The following is a 16,254-nucleotide window of genomic DNA, read 5'->3' as shown; positions in this document are numbered from 1 at the left end:
CAGGGGTCCTATGTGACCCATGGGAAGGGGCTTTGAGTGGCACCTCTGAGGCCTCTGCAGGCAGCAGCTTTGACAAGGACCCAGCCCCTGCTCAATTGAGGTGGTGAGAATCCCAATTCCAGTGGGGGATACAGCCACATACAGACCTCATGAAGGGACCTTTGGCTTTCTAATCCCTGAAGGCAAATAGCCTGGCATCTTGCACACGTGACCTAATGAGCCACCTCTGGGGTCTGGCCTGATTCCATCATGCCGTGGCACTTGGTCAGTCACAGTCTCCCCAGCCCTGTGAGCTCTGCCCCATCCAGCATCAGTTACTGGCTGAGCTGCAGCCCTGCAGGAGCTCACAGGAGTGAGGAACTATGAGGAGTGAACTCCCTGCAGGAGTTCACAGCCTGACAAGGAAAGGAGGACACACACACCTGTAACTCATGGACAATGTATTCAGGGCTGCCCCACGTAGAAAGTACTCTTTCTGTGAAAGGTTCCAGGCTATGAAAGAGGGATGGAACTAGGAAGGGGAATGTGAAGGATGAGCAGGTCTTAGGCTGCAGAGAGAATGGGCCCAGAGACAGGGCAGTGCAGAGCTTGCATAAGAACAACAAATGACATATTAATCTGAGTCCAAGAGCCCAAATTACCAGGTGGAGAGGTTGGGGCTTTACCTGTGAGGCAACAGGGAGTTCCTGAAGGTTGTAAGCAGGATGTGTGCTATTCTCAGGGCTGTGTTCTACAATCATGAGTGAACTTCTAGAACTATGAGTACTGCTGAGGAGAGATGCAGCTTCTGCCTCCCCATCCCCTACTGTGATCCCTCATCCTCTATTACGTCCCTACACTTGCCACATGAACTGACACAGACTGAGAGCTGGGGAGCGGCCTGTTGTAGGAGTCCAGAAGGCAAGCAGCATGTGGAGAGGCATCCCAGGGAGATCGAGGCAGCCCTTTGCAGGATGGAAAGTAAAAACATAGGCTCTGCAGTCAGGTACCTGAATCCAAGTCCTGCTTCCGTCTCTCACCTGCACCTGATGCAAGCAATGTACTGTGCCTTCCTGAACATCACAGAGTGCTTGCCTCAGCGAGAAGTAAGTGTTGGCAGGTAAGCCCTGCACACACATGGTGCTCAGTATATACCAGTCTCTGCTTCTCCCAGCTTTCCAGAGCCTTCAGAAATCACTGTGGAAGCAGCAGAGTGGACAGAGCCCTGGGGGTGAGTCCAGGCTTTCCTACTGCACTAGGTGACAGGCAACTATCTTCTTCACTTGCATTGATAAAATGAGGGTCTGGGGTCTGATTAATAAACTTGTTTCCAGTTTTAGGGTTCCATGACTAGACCACATTCCTCTCAGTCCAAGGATGGCAGGAAGGTCCCATATCCTTCTCCAAGGAGGGGAGGAGGGAGCAGGACATTATCAAGAACGTGCCTCCTCAGGCCGGGTGCGGTGGCTCAAGCCTGTAATCGCAGCACTTTGGGAGGCCGAGGCGGGTGGATCACAAGGTCAAGAGATCGAGACCATCCTGGTCAACATGGTGAAACCCTGTCTCTACTAAAAATACAAAAAATTAGCTGGGCATGGTGGCGCGTGCCTGTAATCCCAGCTACTCAGGAGGCTGAGGCAGGAGAATTGCCTGAACCCAGGAGGCGGAGGTTGCGGTGAGCCGAGATCGCGCCATTGCACTCCAGCCTGGGTAACAAGAGTGAAACTCTGTCTCAAAAAAAAAGAACGTGCCTCCTGTCCTTCAGATTGCTTGATGACAATTGTATCCAGCGTAGAGCAGCAGGGTTTGTGCTGACTGCTGGGTACTCAGTCTTCATCCAGCAAATGCCTCCTGTGGCTCCAGAGGAGGGTGGGTGGGTGCAACAGAGCCAAGAAGAGCTGAGGGGCACTGGGGGTGCACAGCAGTTATGGTTGTTTTTCTTTTGTCTGTCCCCTCATTGATTAATATAGCAAAGAGGAGGGTTTTCAAACAGTAGGCATGTCTGGGTCCAGGCAGGCAAGTGATTAATCTTAGTTTGTTGCTGCTGACAGCTAGGAGCAAGAAATAATAAAGGTTTGTGGAGAGTGGGAGTGGGGATATGAGGAAGGCTGCTCTCCCTTCATCTGTCAGCAGGGAACAAGTCTCCACTTCCTTCTGCCGTCCAAGCATCCCTTTGTTGGGTTAGCATCTGAGACTCCAGATACTTAGCTCCATCGTGGTTGCCTGCTCCCGTATGTGAGCCACCAGGGCGGTCCCTGCAAGGCCACAGCGGGGCCTCCCTGGCTGTTGTTGAGTTCCCTGCACAGCTCCAGAATGCCTGGACTTAGTTAGTCACTATATTCCCCAGCCAGGTCCCTGCAGGAACGATGAAGCCTTTTAAGGGCAAACTTCAGGGAAGGCAGGTGTGTGCAGCTTGGGCACAGTACTGCTCGCCTTGGGACCCCCACATTGCCAAGCTGTGGTCGCAGGGACCCTGAGCTACTGGCCACGTGCTCCATGACCCCCCAGCAAAGGGAGCTCTGCACAGTGGTGAAGACGATGGCTCTGGATCTTGGCTTAGGCTCTTGAAACCCAACTCTACCACATACCAACATGGTAGTGTTGGGCAAGGGGACTGAACATCTCTGAGCCTCAGTTTCCTCATCTATAAAATGGGTTTCACAGGTGTATTAATGAAGAGACAATATATGTGAAGTGCTTAGCATGTGCCCTACATATAGTGAGTGCTGTGTCAGTGCTAGCTCAAATGTCTTTATTATAGACTTCTGAGAGCCACAGGTTGTTAGGGAAAGACCTCGGTATGGCCCAGCGCCTTGCAAATTGGGTTCAACGTGGGCGTCTCCAGCTATGCCCACGTCCACTCTCCTTTACGATGATGAGTTCTAGATTTTTATGTGGCTACAACTGGAAAGAATCCTGGAGAATCTCACAGAGCTGGAGTCCAATCCGGGCTACCCTCTTCCTGGATAACCGCTCTTGAATCTGTCATCTGTCTTGTATTCTGTGCATGGTGCTTTGGTGTGACCTTGGATGAGTGAGTGAACTTCTCTGACCTCCCAGTTGCTCATCAGGAACTGGAGATGGTGACCACTCAGCAGGTATCCTTTTTCATCACCATCCTGCTGCCCCTCCAGCTCTCCAACCACATCTTCTGAACTTATGGTCTGGCCTCCTCATCTCAGGGGAAGCGTGTTTGCAGCCAGTCAAGGTAGCAGCTCTGGGAGTACACTGAGCAGAAATCTTGGGGTTTAGGGAACAGAAAGAGACTTCTTTGATTTTTCTGGTCCAATATCTTGAACAACTGGAGATACTGAGACCCAGAGAGAGGAAGAAGCTTGCCTGCCTCTGGCTTTCCCAGCATTTGAGCCAGCCTGAGTCAGGGCAGCAGGGGTGGTGGTGGAAGTGGGGGTCTGCCTCTTTGCTCTTACCATGGGGAGGATTTCATGTCCTTTCAGGGCTGATGGAGGAAAAATGAACTTTCTGCCCAATTAGCATGCTTCGTATTTTCTCCTTCTAAAAGGTGTAAAGGAAATGCCACAATTAGGAGCTGCTGCTGTGGGCAAAACAAAGACTCCTCAAACACTCTTTGCAGAGGACTAAATGAGAACAGTGAACTTTAGAATGTGCAGATGCCTTGCAGGATAAGAGAATGCACCGTTGAGAGGACACTGTGGGGAATATTAGATGACATTTCCCTTTATTCAGGACTACAGAGAAAATGAGCCCTGCTGGTGGTAAAACATTGCCAAGGACACCACCCTCAACATTAGACTGTCACCTCTCCTGGACTCCAAACTTAGCCCTTTGGTGATTCTGGTGCAGTGGGGGTGGGGAGTGTAGGAACAGCCCTCGGCTTATGCCCTGGAGACCTGGGTTCAAATCCTAGCTCCGTGACTAGTTGTGGGATGCCAGACCAGTCACCATGATTTGCACCCTTCCTTTCTGAAGGATTCAGGCAGACCCTAATTTGAGTTCTGCCTGTTCTCTGAGCCCTCTGTTTATTCTCTAGCACAGCAGGTGTAAATCCTGCCCCACCATCCGCTCTGGGCTGCTGTAACGTGTGACTGAAGTGATACAGGTCAGCATGCCCAGCACAGGGGCTGATATTTGGGAATAGCCAGTTTTCACACTGGAATCCTATATTTGAGGAGAGTAGCAACTATTGCCTTCATTGTTACCAATAAAGAAACTAGTGTTCACATTACATCACAGTTAATGAGTAAAGAGATGCAATTGCAACACAGATCAAGGCCTCTTTCAGCCTTGTGGGATCTCTCGGAGTAGAAACACCCCCTTTCTTCTCCAGCAGGCACTGAGAAGCCCAGCCAATGCCCAACCAGGTCTCTGGAACTAAGCTGGATTTTCTGACAGGACGTGGGACCATGAGCCCCATGCCCAGCATTCCTCAGACACCTTCCCCGGGCAGTGGTGGCATGGCAAACGCCCAGAGACCTGAAACCAGAGGGGCTGGTTCTGTCTGGCTAGAAACCAACAGTGTCAGCATCCATGACCCAGCTGGAGGAGTCTGGTTTCTTCTCTGGGTCCAGCCCTCAAGCAGTTGTGAAGAAAGCGCAACTCACTGCTCCTACTTTACAGAAGCGGAAACAGAGGCTCAGAGAGGCTTAGAAACCTGTCTAAGGCCATGTTGTCAGGGAGGGGCAGAGGCTGAGACTGCCCAGCTCCTGAACCACTGTTCTTTCCTGACTCTTCTCAGCCATTTGCTCCAGCTAAGCTTAAAAGTTCTCCATGGCTGGGCGTGGTGGCTCACGCCTGCAATCCCAACACTTTCGGAGACCAAGGAGGGCAGATCACCTGAAGTTGGGAGTTCGAGACCAGCCTGGCCAATATGGAGAAACCCCATTTCTACTAAAAATACAAAATTAGCTGGGCATGGTTGTGCGTGCCTGTAATCCCACCTACTTGCAAGGCTGAGGCAGGAGAATCGCTTGAACCTGGGAGGTGGAGGTTGTGGTGAGCTGAGATCGCACCATTGCACTCCAGCCTGGGCAATAAGAGTGAAACTCTGTCTTAAAAAAAATTTAAAAAGCAGTTCTCCATTTGCACCCATGAGCTAGGCTGATGATGCTGAGACTTTCTGGTAGCAAAGTAGGAGGCCAAGGCCATTCGAGGGGCCAGTGGCGGGTGGCCTACAAAGCTGGCGAGAGAGAGGTTTAGGAAGCCCCATCTTGCCCTGGGTGTGTGATAGATCAGGAGTGGAGGACTACGGCAGTGGGAGTAGGAAGGAGATGCAGGTAGGGGTAGAATTTATGGTGGGGGGGAGGTGGAAGAATGAAGAGTCAAGGACCACATCCAGATTGCATAGCGTCTGGGTGGATGGTGGCACTCCTGGCTGCAACGTAAACCTGGAAAAGACCCAGGAAAACACAATCCCCCCAGCTCAGCTCCCTGCTTCCCACTGCCGCCCAAAACCCAGAGGTAAGAGGTGCCTGCACTCATTCCACCTCACTCTGCCAATTCACGGCTTAGTGCACCAGCCCCCAAACCTGGCAGTGCCAGATGTGCCCATTAACAGGCTGGGGTTCCCTCCCTGGCCAGCTCCATCTCCCCCCTGAGCCAGGCATGCAGCATTGCCCTTTGTTTTACCGGAGCCTCCTGGTCTTCTCCAGCATCTGAGCAGCCCCGATTACATTTCCAGCCGATTTTTAATTGTCTCATATCAGCCTGCATAAATCTGCCTGTGCGGCTTCACCACTGGGGAAGCATTCCAACTGCCTGTCCGTCTCCAGGAAACCTCTCGTACCCCAGGACAGTTGCCTTTTGAGGCACTGGGTGGTCTCTTGAAGTAAGAAAAACATTTCTTTTCAGTCACATTTCTAACCATCTTGTGAATTTGAATTATTTAACAATATTTTTGCAAAAGCCATCTGGGAATGAGTTGGTTGGCGATTTGGGAGAAGGCATACAGGGTGCTGCAGGGAAGGCCATGAGGACAGCTGCAGATGCCACATCTGCCATCAATGAAAGGGTGGACGCATGGAGAGGAGGGCTGTGACCCGGAGCCCAGGGATCACAGCCGGAACCCCACCATTCCCACCAGCCAGGAGGTCACCAACATGTCACTTCCAGTCTCAGCCTCTCAGCCCTGAGGGCCTGGATTTGCAAGGGCAGTGGAAGCTCTTGTAAGCTCTGAGAGGCTGCACAGATGCAGGTGGGGTTGTTTGCAGAGTCTTTGTGCTGTAGGGGCTTATTTTACTGATAGCTGGGTAAGCGATGCAAAGGTCCCAGAGGAAACCTAGCTGGCCCTGACCTAGAGGCATTTGGTGGGGTATGAAGTAACTCACTTCCCACAGTAAAATCCCAGTGTTAAGGCAGGGCCTGACTGTTCCCCAGACCTCTGGGCAGTCAGAGCCCAAAGGGACTTGAATCGTCCAGGTCAAGACCCTGGCATTCTAATGGGGTCAACTGAGGCACAGGAAAGGAAGAGGACCTTCCTGAGGTCCTGTGGAGGGCTGCTGAGAGAGCCCGCAGATGTCCCAGCTCCCACCCCAGGGTTATCACCCTTTGGAGCCCCATAAGCACGGTATTTTCTTCTCTCAATTTCTCCACAGACATTCTCAGTTCTTGAGGCAGATTTGTAAAATCAGATGTCAAATTTTATAGCCCTGGTCTTCGCTCCTGCAGCTCCAGTGCTAGGGCTATAAAATGATGTCTTGTTGTGTCTTCAGCCACTCGGATGCAAACACCCTTGCCCTCCGCTGGAGCAGAGGCCGTTCAGTCCCCGGGTCTGTGTCTCATGCTGGCTCTTCTCTAGGCAGCTCCCCCATGAGTAGCCTCCATTCTCCTTCCAGCACGAGTGTTCTGCCACTTTTAATAATGCTGTGCTTTTTTTCCCCCCTCTCTTATCTTTTTTAAGATTGTTTCACCCAAGAGGAGGAATATCAGAAACAATTGGGTTTGGCAAAGCCAGCTTATTACAGATGCCTTAATTAAAACCATTTTTTAATTTTTATTTTATTTTATTTTTGCCATTTCGTTTGGAAAATCCACACTCTGCTTATGGCCTCAGGCAGCTTGGAGATCACCCTGCCACGTTTTAAGCACAGGCTTTCAGGGCAGGGCTTATAGACAAGTCAGCAGCATGGCATTCACCATTGAGCTCTTATCATGCACTGGGCTGTCAGCCGAGTGAGGAGACAAAGACACGTCAGACTCTAAGCTCACAGTCTAGACAAGGAGACAGGGCGGTAGGGAAGTCCTGTGAGGGACAGAGGTGTGCAGAGAAAGATCGAGGGAGGGAGAAAGTAAGTCTGACTAGGGGCATCTTGAAAGTCTTCCCTGAGGAGGGGTCAGTTGAGGAGGACTTCAGATGACACGATTTTTGAGAGGAGAAAACTGGGGAAGTTATTGGAAGCAACAGCTAAGTACAAGGACGTTTAGGATGGAGATGAGAGGAAAGGCCTATGCAGTGTCCTTCCTCCCTATAGTCCCACCTTGGCTGGGGTGGCCAGCTGTCCAGTTTTCCCTTGGAAGTGATAGAGCTTCTCTCTGTTTTGTAAAATGTCGTCCAGTTTTCGTTTCCAGGTTAAAACTGAGGTGCATAAAACATTACAGCTCTTCTAGAATTTTGTCTAGCAGATTTTCCAGTTTTTACTAGAAACTCCTCCAGGAAAATATCTAGGTACATAAACCCAGGGATCTTGCTTTCTAAATTTGTCATCTAACATCTGATTTTGACCCTCACGGTTATAGTGTGAAATGATTTGTCATGTGCTAGAACATTTCTTGGCTGAGGGTTCCTTTGGAAATATGTCTTTCTGTCTCACCACCTCAGAGGACCTGGCACATGGTAGGTACTGAGGAAATATTTGGAGATTTTATTCAGGAGAAAAATAATCAGAACACTCAAAATGACCCATGATGATGATAAAAACAGATTACAAAGTTCAGCCCAGTCGGTAACTGTATGTCACATGCATGTACGCATGTGTGTGGGAAAAATACAGGAATGCACTATGCTAAAATGTGATTAACCACTGTCTGCGGTGATGAAATGGCAGATTTTTATCTTCTTTTTGTTTATTTTGGATTTGTGTTTTCTGGATTTTTCATAGTGAATCTCTTTTATAATAGAGATAGAGATTTTTTTTTTTTTTTTTTTTTTTTTAAGATGGGGTTTCACCATGTTGGTCAGGCTGGTCTTGAACTCCCGACCTCAGGTGATCCACCCGCCTTGGCCTCCAAAGTGCTTGGATTACAGGCATGAGCCGCCACACCCGGCCTTTTTTTTTTTTTTTTTTTTTTTTTAGACGGATTTCCCCTCTGTTGCCCAGGCTGGAGTGCAATGATGCAATCTTGGCTCACCGCAACCTCCGCCTCCCAGGTTGAAGCAATTTTCCTGCCTCAGCCTCTCAAGTAGCTGGGATTATGGCTGTGTGCCACCATGACAGGCTAATGTTTGTGGTTTTTTTAGTAGAGACAGAGTTTTGCCATGTTGGTCAGGCTGGTCTCAAACTCCTGACCTCAGGTGATCCTCCTGCCTCAGCCTCCTAAAGTGCTGGGATTACAAGTATGAGCCACCTCACCCAGCCTCTAATAGAGATTTTTTTTTTTTCTTTAATGAGGCAGAGGAGGAAGCTCATTGGCTATGGAGTTAGGAAACTGTTTCTGGTCCCAGCTCTGCCTTGAGTTTTTCTGTTTGACTTCTCTATGTCTCAGTTATTTGGGGGTACTTTAATTGGCTCAGTAGAGAAAGAGCATATCATGGCTAAGAAGGTAGACCACCTGGAGCCAGAATCCCTCCCTGGTTCAAATCTCAATTCTGCTTCTTACTAGCTGTGTGACCTCCATTTCTGCATCTGTACAATGGGTAGAGTAATAGTTCCTACATATCAGGATCTTTGTGAGGCATAAATGCAGTCATGGTCCAGGACCACGATTTTGTACTCTCTGAAGCCCTAGTCCGTTCTCTCTGGCTCCCCACAGCAACCTGACTTTATCCTCAAGGGGAAGGGCTCAGAGAGATGAGGAGCCCTCACCTATGGCCATACCAGCGCTCTACATCCCAGCCCTCTATCCATTCAACAATTCCCCACCGCCTCCCAGTCTGCCAGAGAGCAAGCCATGTGCCCGTCATTTCCTCCTTGCACTACAGGCGTATGCCCCACCAAGGCTGAACACGGCCTCGAAGGGAGAAACACATTTGCATGGTGCTGGGCGGGCTTAGCTCCTGGTAGAGCTGGTGGTAGGAAGTGACTTGAATAGGCATCTGCAGAGTGTACTCAGAGGCAGGAAGAATGATGCCAATAACAGTGATGAGAAACTCGAGGCAGTGTAGGATTCTGACACATCCATGGTAGCAGCACTGAGGCAGCAAACTCAGGAGACTGTGTGACCTGGGCACTGATGTTTCACACTCACAGTCCCCAAATATTCGCATAACCCCATGTTGAGTTCAGATATTCAGGCTAGGAAAACACATTTTTGTTTGTTCTGAATTGCTCCAATCCTAACTAAAATGTCATCTCTGAATAAGCTAGGGTTAGCTGTTTTACTTCTGTGGGAGTTGTGCTTTCAGGAAGCAATCGGTTCCTAGCATAAGTAACTTTGTGGAACTCAATTACTTGCAGACATGCTGGGGGTAGAAAACAGCAATAATTAACGCGGTCAAACCCAAGCCAAATAATAAAATGAAAGTTTTGTTGTCTGTCAAGGTAGAAATCAGTTTCATTAGGGAGCAAAGAGCCAGAGATTTAATTTTGGGAAAATTCTCTACCCTGTTGTCAAGAAGCTGCCAGAATGAATGTCTAACATGAGAGGATTTGCCCCCCAGAACCCAGACTATGAAGAACTGACAGTGGCCTTTCAAAGTTAGATTTCTAAACCTTCCAAGTGTGGCCAAAGCCACTGGGCTTTTGCTTCTTAAAGTTCTTGGACCCAGCTGGACACAGCGGCTCACACCTGTAATCTTAGCACTTTGGGAGGCCAAGGCAAGGAGGATCGCTTGAGTCTAGGAGTTCAAGACCAGCCTGGGCAACATAGTAAGACCTGGTCTCTGCAAAAACAAATTAATTAGCTAGGCACGGTGGCTCACACCTGCAGTGCTAAGCTACTCAGGAGGCTGAGGCAGAAGGATCACTTAAGCAAGTTAAGGAGTTAGAGGTTACAGTAAGCTATGAATGTGCCGCTGTACTTCAGCCTGGGCAACAAAGCAAGACCCTATCCCTTCCCCCCACAGAAAGGTTCTCAGCCCCATGCCCCATTTGGTGTGGTCAAGAGATGAGTGTTACTATACTTGATGACACTTACATGTCAATAAGATCCTGTCTCTTGGGACTTGGGACGAGGTAGAAGAGAGGGGGGGACTCAGGAGGTCAGCATCCCAAAAAGGAGTTCAGTGGAAGCTCAGGGGTGTCCACGTGAGTTCACGACGGAGTTGTGTCCAGCCAGCAGGACTGATGGCCAAGGTGGACAGACCCCACGGGACCCTGTTCAGTTGCTGGCCCTCACTATGTGAGAGATGGCGACTGCCTGGGGAACGGGCAGCAGAAGTGACCAAGATGGGAACGGACAGGAAATTCTGCCCTAGAGGACAGCTGGAAAAGAGTAGCCCAGGTCTTCCTGTCTCTGTGGCACCTTCCTAGGGCAGAAGCAGTGGCCTTGGCCTACAAAAGTCAGAACTCCGAGCTGGGCTAACCTCAGCAAGCTGTCCTTAGTCATGTTTCAGCTCAGGACATGGAAGAACTTAACCATGGGCAAAGCTGTCTAAGTTTGGAAGGGGTTGTCTTAGTGGGGAATGAGCTCTCTGGCAGTGGTGGTGGTAAGCAACAAAGCTGGGCACTAAATATTGCAGCTATTACAGAGGAATTTCCATCATTAGATGAAGCTAGAATGGTGGTTTTCAAACTTGAGCATGCATCAGAATCTCTTAGAGGGCATGTGTAAAACAGATTTGGGTTGCAAAGAGACCCAGGGAGCCACAGGCTGAACAAGTAAGTCTCTGGTTATTTGTGGACATTCTAGGGTACACACTTGAATAAACTATTTAAAAAAAAAAAACAAAAACTGCACTCCTCTTCCAGCCCTGGGGCTCTGGGGTATCTAAAATGAAGGGGGGTCCTTTTCTTTAATATCCTGAATAGCATTCCTTCCTTCCCATGCGACATGAGCATCTCCTATGTGCCAAGCTTCAAAGGTTGTCTCTTCATTATGTAAATGGAGAAACCAAGGCCTGAAAAGGCAGAAGCCAGGACCCCCATGCTCAGTTCTGAGCTCTTTGCTTAGCTTTCAGTGGATTTCAAGGAATACTGTAAACTATTCTCCATTTCATAGATGAAGAAACTAAGGCATAGATTCCCAAGAACTATTGGGAGTTTTTCCGCTGGGAACCACGGTCATTCATATGATTTGCAAAAGGTTCTTGGCACACTATCGGGGTGGTTCCCAGTTAACCAGATGCCTTTGAAATTCCAAGGAGGAAAAACCACCCTCAGGTTAGATTCAGGGGCCTCTGAACAGGCAGATCACTCTTAATGTGCAGTTTTAAAAGGACTTTCTGGATTTTCTTTCTTTCTTTCAAATAAAGTTTGTTGTGTATAATGAAGGTATACACCATGATGTTATAGAATGCATATAGATAGTAAGAAGGTTACTATAGGCTGGATGTAATAGCTCATGTCTATAATCACAGTGCTTTGGGAGGCCAAGGCAGGAGAATTGCTTGAGCCTGAGAGTTGAAGACTAGTCTGGGCAACATAACAACATAAACTTTGTTTCTTTTCTTTTTCTTTCTTTTTTCACCAAGAGAAGTTTTTCCTTTAATTTAAAAAAAAAAAAAAAAAGGTAGAATGTATATAATGGACAAAGGATAACCAAAATTTGCCAAATCAGGCTAGTAAGAAAATATCTTTTTTTTTTTTTTTGAGTCGGAGTCCTGTTCCGTCATCCAGGCTAGAGTGCGGTGGCACAATCTCGGCTCACTGCAACCTCCGCCTCCCAGGTTCAAGCAATTCTCCTGCGTCAGCCTCCTGAGTAGCTGGGATTACAGGTACCTGCCACCACGCTCGGCTATTTTTGGTATTTTTTTAGTAGAGATGGTGTTTCACCATCTTGGCCAGGCTGGTCTTGAACTCCTGACCTCATGATCCACTCACCTCAACCTCCCAAAGTTCTGAGATTACAGGCCTGAGCCACAGCACCTGGCTGAGACTTTGTTTCTATAAAAAGTTTTAAAAATTAGCCAGGCATGGTGGTATACCCCTGTCGTCCTAGCTTACTTGGGTGGTTGAGGCAGGATCACATGAACCCAGGTGTTTGGGGTTACAAAGTGAGCAGTGACCTGCTCTCCAGCCTGGGTGACACAGCAAAACAAAAAAGGTTTATATAGTAAAGCAAATTAACATATCCCTTGCCTTTCATAGTTACCGTGTGTGAGTATGAATGTGAGCGTGTGTGTGTGTCTAGAGCTGCTAACATCTACTCATGTAGCAGGAATTGCATATAAAGTACAATTTGTTTATTACCTGTGGTCCTCGTGTTGTGCATCAACTCTCTAGACTTGTTCATCTGCATGTCTGCTCCTTTGTGCCCTCTGACCTACATCCCCCCATCTCCTCCCCACCATGGTCCGAGGACTCACTGTTTTCTTCTCTATCTCTACATATTTGAATTTGTTTTAGATTCCACAGGTAAATGAGATTAATTATACAATATTTTTCTTTCTGTATCTGGTTTATTTCACTGCCCTAATGTCCTACAGGCCTGTTCATGTGTGGTGAATGACAAGACCTTTTTTAGGGCTGAATAGTATTCTCTGATACATACACCACAGTTTCTTTATCCATTCACCCTTGACGGACCTTCAGTTGTTTTCATAAGCTGATTGTTGTGAATGGCACTGCAGTGAACATGGGCGTGCAGATGTCTTTACGAGACGGTGATTTTATTTCCTTTGGGTATATGACCAGAAAAGGGATTCCTAGGTCATACAGTAGTTCTACTTCTAATTTCCTTACAAAGCCCCTTACTGTTTTTCATAATGGCTGTACCAGTCTACATTCCCATCAGTAGTATACAGAGTTTCCTTTTTTCCACATCCTCACCAACATTTGTTGTCTGTTGACATTTTGATAATAGCCATTTTGCTGGGTATGAAGTGATACCTCATAGTGGTTTTGACTTGCATTTCCATGATGATTGGTGATGTTGAACATCTTTTCATAGACCTGTCAGCCATTCTTTTATGTCTGCTTTGAAGAAATGTCTACTCAGGTCTTTTGCCCATTTTGTAATCAGGTTATTTGTTTTTCTACTGTGGAGTTGTGTGAGTCCTTTATAAATTTTCGATGTTAAACCCTTATCAGATATATGGTTTGCAGATTTTTTTCCCAATCTGTAGTCTGCCATTTCATCTTACTGTTTCTTTTACTGTGCAGGGTCTTGGATACAGTCCCATTTATTTATTTTGAACTTTTGGTATGATATCCAAAAAAATCTTTGCCAATGCCACTGTCCAGGAGCTTTTCCCCTAGGCTCTCTTCTAAGAGTTTTATAGTTTCTGTTCTTATGTTTATGTCTTTTATCCATTTTGAGTTGATTTTTGTGTATAATAGAAGATATTCATTCTTTTGCATGTGGAAATCTAGTTTTTTAGCACCATTTATTAAAGGAATTATCTCTTCTCCATTGTGTCTTCCTGGTACCATCATCAAAAATTAGTTGACCCATGTATGTTTGGATTTGTTTCTAGAGTCTCTATTCTGTTTCACTGGTCTGTATGTCTGTTTTTATGCCAGTACCATACTGTTTTGATTACTGTAGCTTTGTAATATAATTTCAAATCAGGAACTGTGATGCTTCCAACTTTTTCTTCCTCAGTATTGTTTTGGTTACTCGGGTCTTTTGTGGTTCCAGATGAATTTTAGGATTGTTTCTTCTTTTGCTGTGAAGAATGACATTGGGGTTTTGATAAGGATTGTTGTTGAGTTTCTCGTCTTTACTTTTTTTCTTAAATAAAACTAAGTTGGATCAGATGCTTTGTGAGTAGTGAGTCCGCTTCATTGCTCTGCTGGTGAACACCCTTGGTCAGTTAGTGAGGAATCAGGCTCCTGCCAGGGTTGGCCAGGAGGACTGGTGAGGGTGAGCACCTGCTTTAGCAAGGGCCAGGGTCCATGAGGTGACCCAGGGTGAGAAATGAGGAGGCAGGGCATTGCTGCTTTCTACCTCTCCCTGGATCCTCCTCCCCCTGCCACATCCCCACCCTAGCTTGTCACACCGCATTACTGCAGACTCAGTCTGCTGGTCTTGCCAGAGAATCATCCGCAATGGAGGCAGGGAGCAGGGGCTTCATTGCAGAAAGAGATCAAGCCTCTATCCTTCTCTGGGCCTCAATGTCATCTGTAAAATGACGTTGAAGAACCAAATGGTCTCAGAGTATCTGGTTGGTGTCTTGTCTCCCTCAGAAATGTTGCATGCAGAGCAATGCACACAGTCGGCACTTAATAAATGCCATTAACCATCTATGACCAGTTAAGTTTTTTCTCTGTTTTGTTTTTTGAGATGAGGTCTCACTCTGTAACCCAGACTGGACTACAGTGGCGTGAACACAACTCACTACAGCCTTAGCCTGCCGGGCTTAAGCAATCCTCCCATCTTAGCCTCCCGAGTAACTGGGACTACAAGCATGTGCCACCACGCCCGCCGAATTTTTTAATTTTCTACAGAGATGAGGTCTCATGATGTTACCTGGGCTAGTCTCACAAACTCCTGGGCTCAAGAGATTCTCCAGCCTTGGCCTCCCAAAGTGCTGGGATTACAGGTGTAAGTCACCACGCGCAGCTTCCTTTTCTGTTTTCATATCGATCCTTTGTGCAATGATGTGCCTTAGAGAGTGTCGTGAAAGAACACTTGATGTTTGAGGAAATCTATCTCAGGGCAGTAAACGCCTTGCCCCATGTCACCCAGTGGCAGAGCTGGGCCAGAACCCAGGTATCCCACCCCAGCCAGGCGGGCTACCCAACTGGGGGAGATGCTCCTGCAGCCAGGGCCTGCCTGGCTATCCATGACTTCTGGGCTGCCAATACAGCCGTGAATGACAGAGCAGACAGACGGGGAGCCTAGCTCGATACTCAGCCCAGACGGCACAGAGCCAGCCAGACACACCAGACAGGCAGCCCCTCGCATGGTGGCTCCTGCCCAGCAAGTGAGAACAAGGCCCATGCCAGGAGCCCAAGCCCCTAGTCCTGCATGGGCATCCGTATTTTCTGAAAGGCACTGTTCTTCGTTTAAAATTTTTTTTAATGCATTAAGCTAGAATCTGCTGCCAGCCCCATTTCATGTCATACTTATCTGAGGGGACTGCCAAAGCATGCGGATGTGTACCCGGGTGACCAGCCTCCAACGACATCCTGCACACTTAGTGGCACCTCCGCACCTGGCCAGCCTTGCTTCCCGCTGTCCAGACCTCAGGTCATCCTTATGGGTGAGCAGTGAAAGCTCTACTTCCCAGATGAGTGACTTGAAGCTCAGACAGGGCACAGCTCAGGGCAGGGACTCAGACACAGGTGTGGGTGGCCCTGAGCCTGGGCTGCATCCAGCACCATCCTCAAGCACTCCAAGGCTCTCCCCTTCCAGTCCTGCCTGGGTCGACCGCAGGGTGCCGACGCCCCTTGGCCTATAAAAGCCATTGTGTGCTTTAAGTCCTCCCCTGCCTTCCCCCAAGGCTTCCTTGGCCCAGCCTCTGTGTGGTCCCTGCTCTGAAGCCCTCTCAGATGCAGTGCATCTCCCCACATGTGCTGCTCAGGTGGGACTGGGGGGTCCTGTCCTTGGAAACAGCCTGGAGCCCTCTGGAACCAAGCCATTTGGCAGATTTCGCTCTGCGTCTTAAACCCTTTCATAAGGGGCCAGATGAGCTAAGATTCGTCAAACGTTCACATTTCATGTGGAGGTTCTCATCTGCCCCTCACCACAGCTGCAGGGGTGGACTCTGGCTATTCCCGTGTTGTGTCATGGATGAAGAATTTGGGGCACTGGCGTCTAGTGAATGGTGTGGCTTTAGCGTAGGCACTGTTGAAAGCTGGGCTACATTATTCTTTGTGGTGGGGGCTGTCCTGTGCATTGTAGGATATTCAGCAGCATCCCTGGCCGCCTCTTACAAGATGCTAGTAGCACCTATGTGTCAAGACATTGCTGAATATTCCCCAGGGAAGAGGGAATGTGAAATTGCCCCAGGTCAGAGTCACTGCTTTGAGAAGCATATGGGCTGGGACGGCCTTGTCCTCAGTAGAAAGAGATTACGCTTTCTGGCCTGGATTCTGTCGG

General features: G+C 48.3%; 1 protein-coding gene and 1 non-coding gene across 2 annotated transcripts in view; both read left to right on the top strand.

Moving 5' to 3' along the window:
- Nucleotides 1-16,254, top strand: part of SHB (SH2 domain containing adaptor protein B) — a 151,125-nt gene that overhangs the window by 125,695 nt on the left and 9,176 nt on the right. The window lies entirely within an intron of this gene.
- Nucleotides 7,541-7,603, top strand: LOC120366478 (U7 small nuclear RNA). The gene has a single exon (XR_005581135.1). It is a non-coding gene; the product is annotated as a U7 small nuclear RNA (small nuclear RNA).

Source organism: Saimiri boliviensis, chromosome 2 (genome assembly GCF_048565385.1).
Source record: "Saimiri boliviensis isolate mSaiBol1 chromosome 2, mSaiBol1.pri, whole genome shotgun sequence".
NCBI lineage: Eukaryota > Metazoa > Chordata > Mammalia > Primates > Cebidae > Saimiri > Saimiri boliviensis.
Note: the sequence above shows the minus strand (reverse complement) of the source record. Positions and strands in the feature narration are given on the sequence as shown.